This window comes from Lepisosteus platostomus, chromosome 9 (assembly GCF_059453375.1).
Source record: "Lepisosteus platostomus isolate fLepPlt1 chromosome 9, fLepPlt1.hap1, whole genome shotgun sequence".
Classification (NCBI taxonomy): domain Eukaryota; kingdom Metazoa; phylum Chordata; class Actinopteri; order Semionotiformes; family Lepisosteidae; genus Lepisosteus; species Lepisosteus platostomus.
In genome coordinates, this window is record NC_142619.1 from 13,354,412 (window position 1) to 13,370,498 (window position 16,087).

The following is a 16,087-nucleotide window of genomic DNA, read 5'->3' on the forward strand; positions in this document are numbered from 1 at the left end:
ACACTGGGGTTAAGAGCTGAGTGTGTGGGCTCTTCTGAGCCTTGCTGTTGCATGGGGATTCAGTTGTCTGAAAAAACGCGTTTATTTCGGGCTGAAAAACACGTTTTGAAAAGTGTTCTGTTACTGCCCCATAACTTACATGGGGTTGACCAAACTTGCAGAAACATGTTTATTTCTGCTGAAAAACACGTTTTGACTCTTTCTGCACACTGGGGTTAAGAGCTGAGTGTGTGGGCTCTTCTGAGCCTTGCTGTTGCATGGGGATTCAGTTGTCTGAAAAAACGCGTTTATTTCGGGCTGAAAAACACGTTTTGAAAAGTGTTCTGTTACTGCCCCATAACTTACATGGGGTTGACCAAACTTGCAGAAACATGTTTATTTCTGCTGAAAAACACGTTTTGACACTTTCTGCACACTGGGGTTAAGAGCTGAGTGTGTGGGCTCTTCTGAGCCTTGCTGTTGCATGGGGATTCAGTTGTCTGAAAAAACGCGTTTATTTCGGGCTGAAAAACACGTTTTGAAAAGTGTTCTGTTACTGCCCCATAACTTACATGGGGTTGACCAAACTTGCAGAAACATGTTTATTTCTGCTGAAAAACACGTTTTGACCCTTCCTGCACACTGGGGTTAAGAGCTGAGTGTGTGGGCTCCTCTGAGCCTTGCTGTTACATGGTGATTCAGTTGTCTGAAAAAACGCGTTTATTTCGGGCTGAAAAACACGTTTTGAAAAGTGTTCTGTTACTGCCCCATAACTTACATGGGGTTGACCAAACTTGCAGAAACATGTTTATTTCTGCTGAAAAACACGTTTTGACTCTTTCTGCACACTGGGGTTAAGAGCTGAGTGTGTGGGCTCTTCTGAGCCTTGCTGTTGCATGGGGATTCAGTTGTCTGAAAAAACGCGTTTATTTCGGGCTGAAAAACACGTTTTGAAAAGTGTTCTGTTACTGCCCCATAACTTACATGGGGTTGACCAAACTTGCAGAAACATGTTTATTTCTGCTGAAAAACACGTTTTGACCCTTCCTGCACACTGGGGTTAAGAGCTGAGAGTGTGGGCTCTTCTGAACCTTGCTGTTACATGGGGATTCAATTGTCTGAAAAAACGCGTTTATTTCGGGCTGAAAAACACGTTTTGAAAAGTGTTCTTTTACTGCCCCATAACTTACATGGGGTTGACCAAACTTGCAGAAACATGTTTATTTCTGCTGAAAAACACGTTTTTACCCTTTCTGCACACTGGGGTTAAGATCTGAGTGTGTGGGCTCCTCTGAGTCTTGCTGTTACATGGGGATTCAGTTGTCTGAAAAAACGCGTTTATTTCGGGCTGAAAAACACGTTTTGAAAAGTGTTCTGTTACTGCCCCATAACTTACATGGGGTTGACCAAACTTGCAGAAACATGTTTATTTCTGCTGAAAAACACGTTTTGACCCTTTCTGCACACTGGGGTTAAGATCTGAGTGTGTGGGCTCCTCTGAGCTTGCTGTTACATGGGGATTCAGTTGTCTGAAAAAAACGCGTTTATTTCGGGCTGAAAAACACGTTTTGAAAAGTGTGCTGTTACTGTCCCATAACTTACATGGGGTTGACCAAACTTGCAGAAACATGTTTATTTCTGCTGAAAAACACGTTTTTACCCTTTCTGCACACTAGGGTTAAGATCTGAGTGTGTGGGCTCCTCTGAGTCTTGCTGTTACATGGGGATTCAGTTGTCTGAAAAAACGCGTTTATTTCGGGCTGAAAAACACGTTTTGAAAAGTGTGCTGTTACTGTCCCATAACTTACATGGGGTTGACCAAACTTGCAGAAACATGTTTATTTCTGCTGAAAAACACGTTTTGACCCTTCCTGCACACTGGGGTTAAGAGCTGAGTGTGTGGGCTCCTCTGAGCCTTGCTGTTACATGGTGATTCAGTTGTCTGAAAAAACGCGTTTATTTCGGGCTGAAAAACACGTTTTGAAAAGTGTTCTGTTACTGCCCCATAACTTACATGGGGTTGACCAAACTTGCAGAAACATGTTTATTTCTGCTGAAAAACACGTTTTGACTCTTTCTGCACACTGGGGTTAAGAGCTGACTGTGTGGGCTCCTCTGAGCCTTGCTGTTACATGGTGATTCAGTTGTCTGAAAAAACGCGTTTATTTCAGGCTGAAAAACACGTTTTGAAAAGTGTTCTGTTACTGCCCCATAACTTACATGGGGTTGACCAAACATGCAGAAACATGTTTATTTCTGCTGAAAAACACGTTTTGACACTTTCTGCACACTGGGGCTAAGAGCTGAGTGTGTGGGCTCCTCTGAGCCTTGCTGTTACATGGGGATTCAGTTGTCTGAAAAAACGCGTTTATTTCGGGCTGAAAAACACGTTTTGAAAAGTGTTCTGTTACTGCCCCATAACTTACATGGGGTTGACCAAACTTGCAGAAACATGTTTATTTCTGCTGAAAAACACGTTTTGACTCTTTCTGCACACTGGGGTTAAGAGCTGACTGTGTGGGCTCCTCTGAGCCTTGCTGTTACATGGTGATTCAGTTGTCTGAAAAAACGCGTTTATTTCGGGCTGAAAAACACGTTTTGAAAAGTGTTCTGTTACTGCCCCATAACTTACATGGGGTTGACCAAACTTGCAGAAACATGTTTATTTCTGCTGAAAAACACGTTTTGACCCTTTCTGCACACTGGGTTTAAGATCTGAGTGTGTGGGCTCCTCTGAGCCTTGCTGTTACATGGGGATTCAGTTGTCTGAAAAAACGCGTTTATTTCGGGCTGAAAAACACGTTTTGAAAAGTGTGCTGTTACTGTCCCATAACTTACATGGGGTTGACCAAACTTGCAGAAACATGTTTATTTCTGCTGAAAAACACGTTTTGACACTTTCTGCACACTGGGGCTAAGAGCTGAGTGTGTGGGCTCCTCTGAGCCTTGCTGTTACATGGGGATTCAGTTGTCTGAAAAAACGCGTTTATTTCGGGCTGAAAAACACGTTTTGAAAAGTGTTCTGTTACTGCCCCATAACTTACATGGGGTTGACCAAACTTGCAGAAACATGTTTATTTCTGCTGAAAAACACGTTTTGACCCTTTCTGCAAACTGGGTTTAAGATCTGAGTGTGTGGGCTCCTCTGAGCCTTGCTGTTACATGGGGATTCAGTTGTCTGAAAAAACGCGTTTATTTCGGGCTGAAAAACACGTTTTGAAAAGTGTGCTGTTACTGTCCCATAACTTACATGGGGTTGACCAAACTTGCAGAAACATGTTTATTTCTGCTGAAAAACACGTTTTGACACTTTCTGCACACTGGGGCTAAGAGCTGAGTGTGTGGGCTCCTCTGAGCCTTGCTGTTACATGGGGATTCAGTTGTCTGAAAAAACGCGTTTATTTCGGGCTGAAAAACACGTTTTGAAAAGTGTTCTGTTACTGCCCCATAACTTACATGGGGTTGACCAAACTTGCAGAAACATGTTTATTTCTGCTGAAAAACACGTTTTGACTCTTTCTGCACACTGGGGTTAAGAGCTGAGTGTGTGGGCTCTTCTGAGCCTTGCTGTTGCATGGGGATTCAGTTGTCTGAAAAAACGCGTTTATTTCGGGCTGAAAAACACGTTTTGAAAAGTGTTCTGTTACTGCCCCATAACTTACATGGGGTTGACCAAACTTGCAGAAACATGTTTATTTCTGCTGAAAAACACGTTTTGACCCTTCCTGCACACTGGGGTTAAGAGCTGAGTGTGTGGGCTCCTCTGAGCCTTGCTGTTACATGGTGATTCAGTTGTCTGAAAAAACGCGTTTATTTCGGGCTGAAAAACACGTTTTGAAAAGTGTTCTGTTACTGCCCCATAACTTACATGGGGTTGACCAAACTTGCAGAAACATGTTTTTTTCTGCTGAAAAACACGTTTTGACCCTTTCTGCACACTGGGGTTAAGATCTGAGTGTGTGGGCTCTTCTGAGCCTTGCTGTTACATGGTGATTCAGTTGTCTGAAAAAACGCGTTTATTTCGGGCTGAAAAACACGTTTTGAAAAGTGTTCTGTTACTGCCCCATAACTTACATGGGGTTGACCAAACTTGCAGAAACATGTTTATTTCTGCTGAAAAACACGTTTTGACCCTTTCTGCACACTAGGGTTAAGATCTGAGTGTGTGGGCTCCTCTGAGCCTTGCTGTTACATGGGGATTCAGTTGTCTGAAAAAACGCGTTTATTTCGGGCTGAAAAACACGTTTTGAAAAGTGTGCTGTTACTGTCCCATAACTTACATGGGGTTGACCAAACTTGCAGAAACATGTTTATTTCTGCTGAAAAACACGTTTTGACACTTTCTGCACACTGGGGCTAAGAGCTGAGTGTGTGGGCTCCTCTGAGCCTTGCTGTTACATGGGGATTCAGTTGTCTGAAAAAACGCGTTTATTTCGGGCTGAAAAACACGTTTTGAAAAGTGTTCTGTTACTGCCCCATAACTTACATGGGGTTGACCAAACTTGCAGAAACATGTTTATTTCTGCTGAAAAACACGTTTTGACTCTTTCTGCACACTGGGGTTAAGAGCTGAGTGTGTGGGCTCTTCTGAACCTTGCTGTTACATGGGGATTCAGTTGTCTGAAAAAACGCGTTTATTTCGGGCTGAAAAACACGTTTTGAAAAGTGTTCTGTTACTTCCCCATAACTTACATGGGGTTAACCAAACTTGCAGAAACATGTTTATTTCTGCTGAAAAACACGTTTTTACCCTTTCTGCACACTAGGGTTAAGATCTGAGTGTGTGGGCTCCTCTGAGTCTTGCTGTTACATGGGGATTCAGTTGTCTGAAAAAACGCGTTTATTTCTTGCTGAAAAACACGTTTTGAAAAGTGTGCTGTTACTGTCCCATAACTTACATGGGGTTGACCAAACTTGCAGAAACATGTTTATTTCTGCTGAAAAACACGTTTTGACCCTTCCTGCACACTGGGGTTAAGAGCTGAGTGTGTGGGCTCCTCTGAGCCTTGCTGTTACATGGTGATTCAGTTGTCTGAAAAAACGCGTTTATTTCGGGCTGAAAAACACGTTTTGAAAAGTGTTCTGTTACTGCCCCATAACTTACATGGGGTTGACCAAACTTGCAGAAACATGTTTATTTCTGCTGAAAAACACGTTTTGACCCTTTCTGCACACTGGGGTTAAGATCTGAGTGTGTGGGCTCCTCTGAGCCTTGCTGTTACATGGGGATTCAGTTGTCTGAAAAAACGCGTTTATTTCGGGCTGAAAAACACGTTTTGAAAAGTGTGCTGTTACTGTCCCATAACTTACATGGGGTTGACCAAACTTGCAGAAACATGTTTATTTCTGCTGAAAAACACGTTTTGACACTTTCTGCACACTGGGGTTAAGAGCTGAGTGTGTGGGCTCTTCTGAGCCTTGCTGTTGCATGGGGATTCAGTTGTCTGAAAAAACGCGTTTATTTCGGGCTGAAAAACACGTTTTGAAAAGTGTTCTGTTACTGCCCCATAACTTACATGGGGTTGACCAAACTTGCAGAAACATGTTTATTTCTGCTGAAAAACACGTTTTGACCCTTCCTGCACACTGGGGTTAAGAGCTGAGTGTGTGGGCTCCTCTTAGCCTTGCTGTTACATGGTGATTCAGTTGTCTGAAAAAACGCGTTTATTTCGGGCTGAAAAACACGTTTTGAAAAGTGTTCTGTTACTGCCCCATAACTTACATGGGGTTGACCAAACTTGCAGAAACATGTTTATTTCTGCTGAAAAACACGTTTTGACCCTTTCTGCACACTGGGGTTAAGATCTGAGTGTGTGGGCTCCTCTGAGCCTTGCTGTTACATGGGGATTCAGTTGTCTGAAAAAACGCGTTTATTTCGGGCTGAAAAACACGTTTTGAAAAGTGTGCTGTTACTGTCCCATAACTTACATGGGGTTGACCAAACTTGCAGAAACATGTTTATTTCTGCTGAAAAACACGTTTTGACCCTTTCTGCACACTGGGGTTAAGATCTGAGTGTGTGGGCTCCTCTGAGCCTTGCTGTTACATGGGGATTCAGTTGTCTGAAAAAACGCGTTTATTTCGGGCTGAAAAACACGTTTTGAAAAGTGTGCTGTTACTGTCCCATAACTTACATGGGGTTGACCAAACTTGCAGAAACATGTTTATTTCTGCTGAAAAACACGTTTTGACACTTTCTGCACACTGGGGTTAAGAGCTGAGTGTGTGGGCTCTTCTGAGCCTTGCTGTTGCATGGGGATTCAGTTGTCTGAAAAAACGCGTTTATTTCGGGCTGAAAAACACGTTTTGAAAAGTGTTCTGTTACTGCCCCATAACTTACATGGGGTTGACCAAACTTGCAGAAACATGTTTATTTCTGCTGAAAAACACGTTTTGACCCTTCCTGCACACTGGGGTTAAGAGCTGAGTGTGTGGGCTCCTCTTAGCCTTGCTGTTACATGGTGATTCAGTTGTCTGAAAAAACGCGTTTATTTCGGGCTGAAAAACACGTTTTGAAAAGTGTTCTGTTACTGCCCCATAACTTACATGGGGTTGACCAAACTTGCAGAAACATGTTTATTTCTGCTGAAAAACACGTTTTGACCCTTTCTGCACACTGGGGTTAAGATCTGAGTGTGTGGGCTCCTCTGAGCCTTGCTGTTACATGGGGATTCAGTTGTCTGAAAAAACGCGTTTATTTCGGGCTGAAAAACACGTTTTGAAAAGTGTGCTGTTACTGTCCCATAACTTACATGGGGTTGACCAAACTTGCAGAAACATGTTTATTTCTGCTGAAAAACACGTTTTGACACTTTCTGCACACTGGGGTTAAGAGCTGAGTGTGTGGGCTCTTCTGAGCCTTGCTGTTGCATGGGGATTCAGTTGTCTGAAAAAACGCGTTTATTTCGGGCTGAAAAACACGTTTTGAAAAGTGTTCTGTTACTGCCCCATAACTTACATGGGGTTGACCAAACTTGCAGAAACATGTTTATTTCTGCTGAAAAACACGTTTTGACCCTTCCTGCACACTGGGGTTAAGAGCTGAGTGTGTGGGCTCCTCTTAGCCTTGCTGTTACATGGTGATTCAGTTGTCTGAAAAAACGCGTTTATTTCGGGCTGAAAAACACGTTTTGAAAAGTGTTCTGTTACTGCCCCATAACTTACATGGGGTTGACCAAACTTGCAGAAACATGTTTATTTCTGCTGAAAAACACGTTTTGACCCTTTCTGCACACTGGGGTTAAGAGCTGAGTGTGTGGGCTCCTCTGAGCCTTGCTGTTACATGGGGATTCAGTTGTCTGAAAAAACGCGTTTATTTCGGGCTGAAAAACACGTTTTGAAAAGTGTTCTGTTACTGCCCCATAACTTACATGGGGTTGACCAAACTTGCAGAAACATGTTTATTTCTGCTGAAAAACACGTTTTGACCCTTTCTGCACACTGGGGTTAAGATCTGAGTGTGTGGGCTCTTCTGAGCCTTGCTGTTGCATGGGGATTCAGTTGTCTGAAAAAACGCGTTTATTTCGGGCTGAAAAACACGTTTTGAAAAGTGTTCTGTTACTGCCCCATAACTTACATGGGGTTGACCAAACTTGCAGAAACATGTTTATTTCTGCTGAAAAACACGTTTTGACCCTTCCTGCACACTGGGGTTAAGAGCTGAGTGTGTGGGCTTCTCTGAGCCTTGCTGTTACATGGTGATTCAGTTGTCTGAAAAAACGCGTTTATTTCGGGCTGAAAAACACGTTTTGAAAAGTGTTTTGTTACTGCCCCATAACTTACATGGGGTTGACCAAACTTGCAGAAACATGTTTATTTCTGCTGAAAAACACGTTTTGACCCTTTCTGCACACTGGGGTTAAGATCTGAGTGTGTGGGCTCCTCTGAGCCTTGCTGTTACATGGGGATTCAGTTGTCTGAAAAAACGCGTTTATTTCGGGCTGAAAAACACGTTTTGAAAAGTGTGCTGTTACTGTCCCATAACTTACATGGGGTTGACCAAACTTGCAGAAACATGTTTATTTCTGCTGAAAAACACGTTTTGACACTTTCTGCACACTGGGGCTAAGAGCTGAGTGTGTGGGCTCCTCTGAGCCTTGCTGTTACATGGGGATTCAGTTGTCTGAAAAAACGCGTTTATTTCGGGCTGAAAAACACGTTTTGAAAAGTGTTCTGTTACTGCCCCATAACTTACATGGGGTTGACCAAACTTGCAGAAACATGTTTATTTCTGCTGAAAAACACGTTTTGACTCTTTCTGCACACTGGGGTTAAGAGCTGAGTGTGTGGGCTCCTCTGAGCCTTGCTGTTACATGGTGATTCAGTTGTCTGAAAAAACGCGTTTATTTCGGGCTGAAAAACACGTTTTGAAAAGTGTTCTGTTACTGCCCCATAACTTACATGGGGTTGACCAAACTTGCAGAAACATGTTTATTTCTGCTGAAAAACACGTTTTGACTCTTTCTGCACACTGGGGTTAAGAGCTGAGTGTGTGGGCTCTTCTGAGCCTTGCTGTTGCATGGGGATTCAGTTGTCTGAAAAAACGCGTTTATTTCGGGCTGAAAAACACGTTTTGAAAAGTGTTCTGTTACTGCCCCATAACTTACATGGGGTTGACCAAACTTGCAGAAACATGTTTATTTCTGCTGAAAAACACGTTTTGACCCTTCCTGCACACTGGGGTTAAGAGCTGAGAGTGTGGGCTCTTCTGAACCTTGCTGTTACATGGGGATTCAGTTGTCTGAAAAAACGCGTTTATTTCGGGCTGAAAAACACGTTTTGAAAAGTGTTCTGTTACTGCCCCATAACTTACATGGGGTTGACCAAACTTGCAGAAACATGTTTATTTCTGCTGAAAAACACGTTTTTACCCTTTCTGCACACTGGGGTTAAGATCTGAGTGTGTGGGCTCCTCTGAGTCTTGCTGTTACATGGGGATTCAGTTGTCTGAAAAAAACGCGTTTATTTCGGGCTGAAAAACACGTTTTGAAAAGTGTTCTGTTACTGCCCCATAACTTACATGGGGTTGACCAAACTTGCAGAAACATGTTTATTTCTGCTGAAAAACACGTTTTGACCCTTTCTGCACACTGGGGTTAAGATCTCAGTGTGTGGGCTCCTCTGAGCTTGCTGTTACATGGGGATTCAGTTGTCTGAAAAAACGCGTTTATTTCGGGCTGAAAAACACGTTTTGAAAAGTGTTCTGTTACTGCCCCATAACTTACATGGGGTTGACCAAACTTGCAGAAACATGTTTATTTCTGCTGAAAAACACGTTTTGACCCTTTCTGCACACTGGGGTTAAGATCTGAGTGTGTGGGCTCCTCTGAGCTTGCTGTTACATGGGGATTCAGTTGTCTGAAAAAAACGCGTTTATTTCGGGCTGAAAAACACGTTTTGAAAAGTGTGCTGTTACTGTCCCATAACTTACATGGGGTTGACCAAACTTGCAGAAACATGTTTATTTCTGCTGAAAAACACGTTTTTACCCTTTCTGCACACTAGGGTTAAGATCTGAGTGTGTGGGCTCCTCTGAGTCTTGCTGTTACATGGGGATTCAGTTGTCTGAAAAAACGCGTTTATTTCGGGCTGAAAAACACGTTTTGAAAAGTGTGCTGTTACTGTCCCATAACTTACATGGGGTTGACCAAACTTGCAGAAACATGTTTATTTCTGCTGAAAAACACGTTTTGACCCTTCCTGCACACTGGGGTTAAGAGCTGAGTGTGTGGGCTCCTCTGAGCCTTGCTGTTACATGGTGATTCAGTTGTCTGAAAAAACGCGTTTATTTCGGGCTGAAAAACACGTTTTGAAAAGTGTTCTGTTACTGCCCCATAACTTACATGGGGTTGACCAAACTTGCAGAAACATGTTTATTTCTGCTGAAAAACACGTTTTGACTCTTTCTGCACACTGGGGTTAAGAGCTGACTGTGTGGGCTCCTCTGAGCCTTGCTGTTACATGGTGATTCAGTTGTCTGAAAAAACGCGTTTATTTCGGGCTGAAAAACACGTTTTGAAAAGTGTTCTGTTACTGCCCCATAACTTACATGGGGTTGACCAAACATGCAGAAACATGTTTATTTCTGCTGAAAAACACGTTTTGACACTTTCTGCACACTGGGGCTAAGAGCTGAGTGTGTGGGCTCCTCTGAGCCTTGCTGTTACATGGGGATTCAGTTGTCTGAAAAAACGCGTTTATTTCGGGCTGAAAAACACGTTTTGAAAAGTGTTCTGTTACTGCCCCATAACTTACATGGGGTTGACCAAACTTGCAGAAACATGTTTATTTCTGCTGAAAAACACGTTTTGACTCTTTCTGCACACTGGGGTTAAGAGCTGACTGTGTGGGCTCCTCTGAGCCTTGCTGTTACATGGTGATTCAGTTGTCTGAAAAAACGCGTTTATTTCGGGCTGAAAAACACGTTTTGAAAAGTGTTCTGTTACTGCCCCATAACTTACATGGGGTTGACCAAACTTGCAGAAACATGTTTATTTCTGCTGAAAAACACGTTTTGACCCTTCCTGCACACTGGGGTTAAGAGCTGAGTGTGTGGGCTCTTCTGAGCCTTGCTGTTACATGGTGATTCAGTTGTCTGAAAAAACGCGTTTATTTCGGGCTGAAAAACACGTTTTGAAAAGTGTTCTGTTACTGCCCCATAACTTACATGGGGTTGACCAAACTTGCAGAAACATGTTTATTTCTGCTGAAAAACACGTTTTGACCCTTTCTGCACACTGGGTTTAAGATCTGAGTGTGTGGGCTCCTCTGAGCCTTGCTGTTACATGGGGATTCAGTTGTCTGAAAAAACGCGTTTATTTCGGGCTGAAAAACACGTTTTGAAAAGTGTGCTGTTACTGTCCCATAACTTACATGGGGTTGACCAAACTTGCAGAAACATGTTTATTTCTGCTGAAAAACACGTTTTGACACTTTCTGCACACTGGGGCTAAGAGCTGAGTGTGTGGGCTCCTCTGAGCCTTGCTGTTACATGGGGATTCAGTTGTCTGAAAAAACGCGTTTATTTCGGGCTGAAAAACACGTTTTGAAAAGTGTTCTGTTACTGCCCCATAACTTACATGGGGTTGACCAAACTTGCAGAAACATGTTTATTTCTGCTGAAAAACACGTTTTGACTCTTTCTGCACACTGGGGTTAAGAGCTGAGTGTGTGGGCTCTTCTGAGCCTTGCTGTTGCATGGGGATTCAGTTGTCTGAAAAAACGCGTTTATTTCGGGCTGAAAAACACGTTTTGAAAAGTGTTCTGTTACTGCCCCATAACTTACATGGGGTTGACCAAACTTGCAGAAACATGTTTATTTCTGCTGAAAAACACGTTTTGACCCTTCCTGCACACTGGGGTTAAGAGCTGAGTGTGTGGGCTCCTCTGAGCCTTGCTGTTACATGGTGATTCAGTTGTCTGAAAAAACGCGTTTATTTCGGGCTGAAAAACACGTTTTGAAAAGTGTTCTGTTACTGCCCCATAACTTACATGGGGTTGACCAAACTTGCAGAAACATGTTTTTTTCTGCTGAAAAACACGTTTTGACCCTTTCTGCACACTGGGGTTAAGATCTGAGTGTGTGGGCTCTTCTGAGCCTTGCTGTTACATGGTGATTCAGTTGTCTGAAAAAACGCGTTTATTTCGGGCTGAAAAACACGTTTTGAAAAGTGTTCTGTTACTGCCCCATAACTTACATGGGGTTGACCAAACTTGCAGAAACATGTTTATTTCTGCTGAAAAACACGTTTTGACCCTTTCTGCACACTAGGGTTAAGATCTGAGTGTGTGGGCTCCTCTGAGCCTTGCTGTTACATGGGGATTCAGTTGTCTGAAAAAACGCGTTTATTTCGGGCTGAAAAACACGTTTTGAAAAGTGTTCTGTTACTGCCCCATAACTTACATGGGGTTGACCAAACTTGCAGAAACATGTTTATTTCTGCTGAAAAACACGTTTTGACTCTTTCTGCACACTGGGGTTAAGAGCTGAGTGTGTGGGCTCTTCTGAACCTTGCTGTTACATGGGGATTCAGTTGTCTGAAAAAACGCGTTTATTTCGGGCTGAAAAACACGTTTTGAAAAGTGTGCTGTTACTGTCCCATAACTTACATGGGGTTGACCAAACTTGCAGAAACGTTTATTTCTGCTGAAAAACACGTTTTTACCCTTTCTGCACACTAGGGTTAAGATCTGAGTGTGTGGGCTCCTCTGAGTCTTGCTGTTACATGGGGATTCAGTTGTCTGAAAAAACGCGTTTATTTCTTGCTGAAAAACACGTTTTGAAAAGTGTGCTGTTACTGTCCCATAACTTACATGGGGTTGACCAAACTTGCAGAAACATGTTTATTTCTGCTGAAAAACACGTTTTGACCCTTCCTGCACACTGGGGTTAAGAGCTGAGTGTGTGGGCTCCTCTGAGCCTTGCTGTTACATGGTGATTCAGTTGTCTGAAAAAACGCGTTTATTTCGGGCTGAAAAACACGTTTTGAAAAGTGTTCTGTTACTGCCCCATAACTTACATGGGGTTGACCAAACTTGCAGAAACATGTTTATTTCTGCTGAAAAACACGTTTTGACCCTTTCTGCACACTGGGGTTAAGATCTGAGTGTGTGGGCTCCTCTGAGCCTTGCTGTTACATGGGGATTCAGTTGTCTGAAAAAACGCGTTTATTTCGGGCTGAAAAACACGTTTTGAAAAGTGTGCTGTTACTGTCCCATAACTTACATGGGGTTGACCAAACTTGCAGAAACATGTTTATTTCTGCTGAAAAACACGTTTTGACACTTTCTGCACACTGGGGTTAAGAGCTGAGTGTGTGGGCTCTTCTGAGCCTTGCTGTTGCATGGGGATTCAGTTGTCTGAAAAAACGCGTTTATTTCGGGCTGAAAAACACGTTTTGAAAAGTGTTCTGTTACTGCCCCATAACTTACATGGGGTTGACCAAACTTGCAGAAACATGTTTATTTCTGCTGAAAAACACGTTTTGACCCTTCCTGCACACTGGGGTTAAGAGCTGAGTGTGTGGGCTCCTCTTAGCCTTGCTGTTACATGGTGATTCAGTTGTCTGAAAAAACGCGTTTATTTCGGGCTGAAAAACACGTTTTGAAAAGTGTTCTGTTACTGCCCCATAACTTACATGGGGTTGACCAAACTTGCAGAAACATGTTTATTTCTGCTGAAAAACACGTTTTGACCCTTTCTGCACACTGGGGTTAAGATCTGAGTGTGTGGGCTCCTCTGAGCCTTGCTGTTACATGGGGATTCAGTTGTCTGAAAAAACGCGTTTATTTCGGGCTGAAAAACACGTTTTGAAAAGTGTGCTGTTACTGTCCCATAACTTACATGGGGTTGACCAAACTTGCAGAAACATGTTTATTTCTGCTGAAAAACACGTTTTGACACTTTCTGCACACTGGGGTTAAGAGCTGAGTGTGTGGGCTCTTCTGAGCCTTGCTGTTGCATGGGGATTCAGTTGTCTGAAAAAACGCGTTTATTTCGGGCTGAAAAACACGTTTTGAAAAGTGTTCTGTTACTGCCCCATAACTTACATGGGGTTGACCAAACTTGCAGAAACATGTTTATTTCTGCTGAAAAACACGTTTTGACCCTTCCTGCACACTGGGGTTAAGAGCTGAGTGTGTGGGCTCCTCTTAGCCTTGCTGTTACATGGTGATTCAGTTGTCTGAAAAAACGCGTTTATTTCGGGCTGAAAAACACGTTTTGAAAAGTGTTCTGTTACTGCCCCATAACTTACATGGGGTTGACCAAACTTGCAGAAACATGTTTATTTCTGCTGAAAAACACGTTTTGACCCTTTCTGCACACTGGGGTTAAGATCTGAGTGTGTGGGCTCCTCTGAGCCTTGCTGTTACATGGGGATTCAGTTGTCTGAAAAAACGCGTTTATTTCGGGCTGAAAAACACGTTTTGAAAAGTGTGCTGTTACTGTCCCATAACTTACATGGGGTTGACCAAACTTGCAGAAACATGTTTATTTCTGCTGAAAAACACGTTTTGACACTTTCTGCACACTGGGGTTAAGAGCTGAGTGTGTGGGCTCTTCTGAGCCTTGCTGTTGCATGGGGATTCAGTTGTCTGAAAAAACGCGTTTATTTCGGGCTGAAAAACACGTTTTGAAAAGTGTTCTGTTACTGCCCCATAACTTACATGGGGTTGACCAAACTTGCAGAAACATGTTTATTTCTGCTGAAAAACACGTTTTGACCCTTCCTGCACACTGGGGTTAAGAGCTGAGTGTGTGGGCTCCTCTTAGCCTTGCTGTTACATGGTGATTCAGTTGTCTGAAAAAACGCGTTTATTTCGGGCTGAAAAACACGTTTTGAAAAGTGTTCTGTTACTGCCCCATAACTTACATGGGGTTGACCAAACTTGCAGAAACATGTTTATTTCTGCTGAAAAACACGTTTTGACCCTTTCTGCACACTGGGGTTAAGAGCTGAGTGTGTGGGCTCCTCTGAGCCTTGCTGTTACATGGGGATTCAGTTGTCTGAAAAAACGCGTTTATTTCGGGCTGAAAAACACGTTTTGAAAAGTGTTCTGTTACTGCCCCATAACTTACATGGGGTTGACCAAACTTGTAGAAACATGTTTATTTCTGCTGAAAAACACGTTTTGACCCTTTCTGCACACTGGGGTTAAGATCTGAGTGTGTGGGCTCTTCTGAGCCTTGCTGTTGCATGGGGATTCAGTTGTCTGAAAAAACGCGTTTATTTCGGGCTGAAAAACACGTTTTGAAAAGTGTTCTGTTACTGCCCCATAACTTACATGGGGTTGACCAAACTTGCAGAAACATGTTTATTTCTGCTGAAAAACACGTTTTGACCCTTCCTGCACACTGGGGTTAAGAGCTGAGTGTGTGGGCTCCTCTGAGCCTTGCTGTTACCTGGTGATTCAGTTGTCTGAAAAAACGCGTTTATTTCGGGCTGAAAAACACGTTTTGAAAAGTGTTTTGTTACTGCCCCATAACTTACATGGGGTTGACCAAACTTGCAGAAACATGTTTATTTCTGCTGAAAAACACGTTTTGACCCTTTCTGCACACTGGGGTTAAGATCTGAGTGTGTGGGCTCCTCTGAGCCTTGCTGTTACATGGGGATTCAGTTGTCTGAAAAAACGCGTTTATTTCGGGCTGAAAAACACGTTTTGAAAAGTGTGCTGTTACTGTCCCATAACTTACATGGGGTTGACCAAACTTGCAGAAACATGTTTATTTCTGCTGAAAAACACGTTTTGACACTTTCTGCACACTGGGGCTAAGAGCTGAGTGTGTGGGCTCCTCTGAGCCTTGCTGTTACATGGGGATTCAGTTGTCTGAAAAAACGCGTTTATTTCGGGCTGAAAAACACGTTTTGAAAAGTGTTCTGTTACTGCCCCATAACTTACATGGGGTTGACCAAACTTGCAGAAACATGTTTATTTCTGCTGAAAAACACGTTTTGACTCTTTCTGCACACTGGGGTTAAGAGCTGAGTGTGTGGGCTCCTCTGAGCCTTGCTGTTACATGGTGATTCAGTTGTCTGAAAAAACGCGTTTATTTCGGGCTGAAAAACACGTTTTGAAAAGTGTTCTGTTACTGCCCCATAACTTACATGGGGTTGACCAAACTTGCAGAAACATGTTTATTTCTGCTGAAAAACACGTTTTGACTCTTTCTGCACACTGGGGTTAAGAGCTGAGTGTGTGGGCTCTTCTGAGCCTTGCTGTTGCATGGGGATTCAGTTGTCTGAAAAAACGCGTTTATTTCGGGCTGAAAAACACGTTTTGAAAAGTGTTCTGTTACTGCCCCATAACTTACATGGGGTTGACCAAACTTGCAGAAACATGTTTATTTCTGCTGAAAAACACGTTTTGACCCTTCCTGCACACTGGGGTTAAGAGCTGAGAGTGTGGGCTCTTCTGAACCTTGCTGTTACATGGGGATTCAGTTGTCTGAAAAAACGCGTTTATTTCGGGCTGAAAAACACGTTTTGAAAAGTGTTCTGTTACTGCCCCATAACTTACATGGGGTTGACCAAACTTGCAGAAACATGTTTATTTCTGCTGAAAAACACGTTTTTACCCTTTCTGCACACTGGGGTTAAGATCTGAG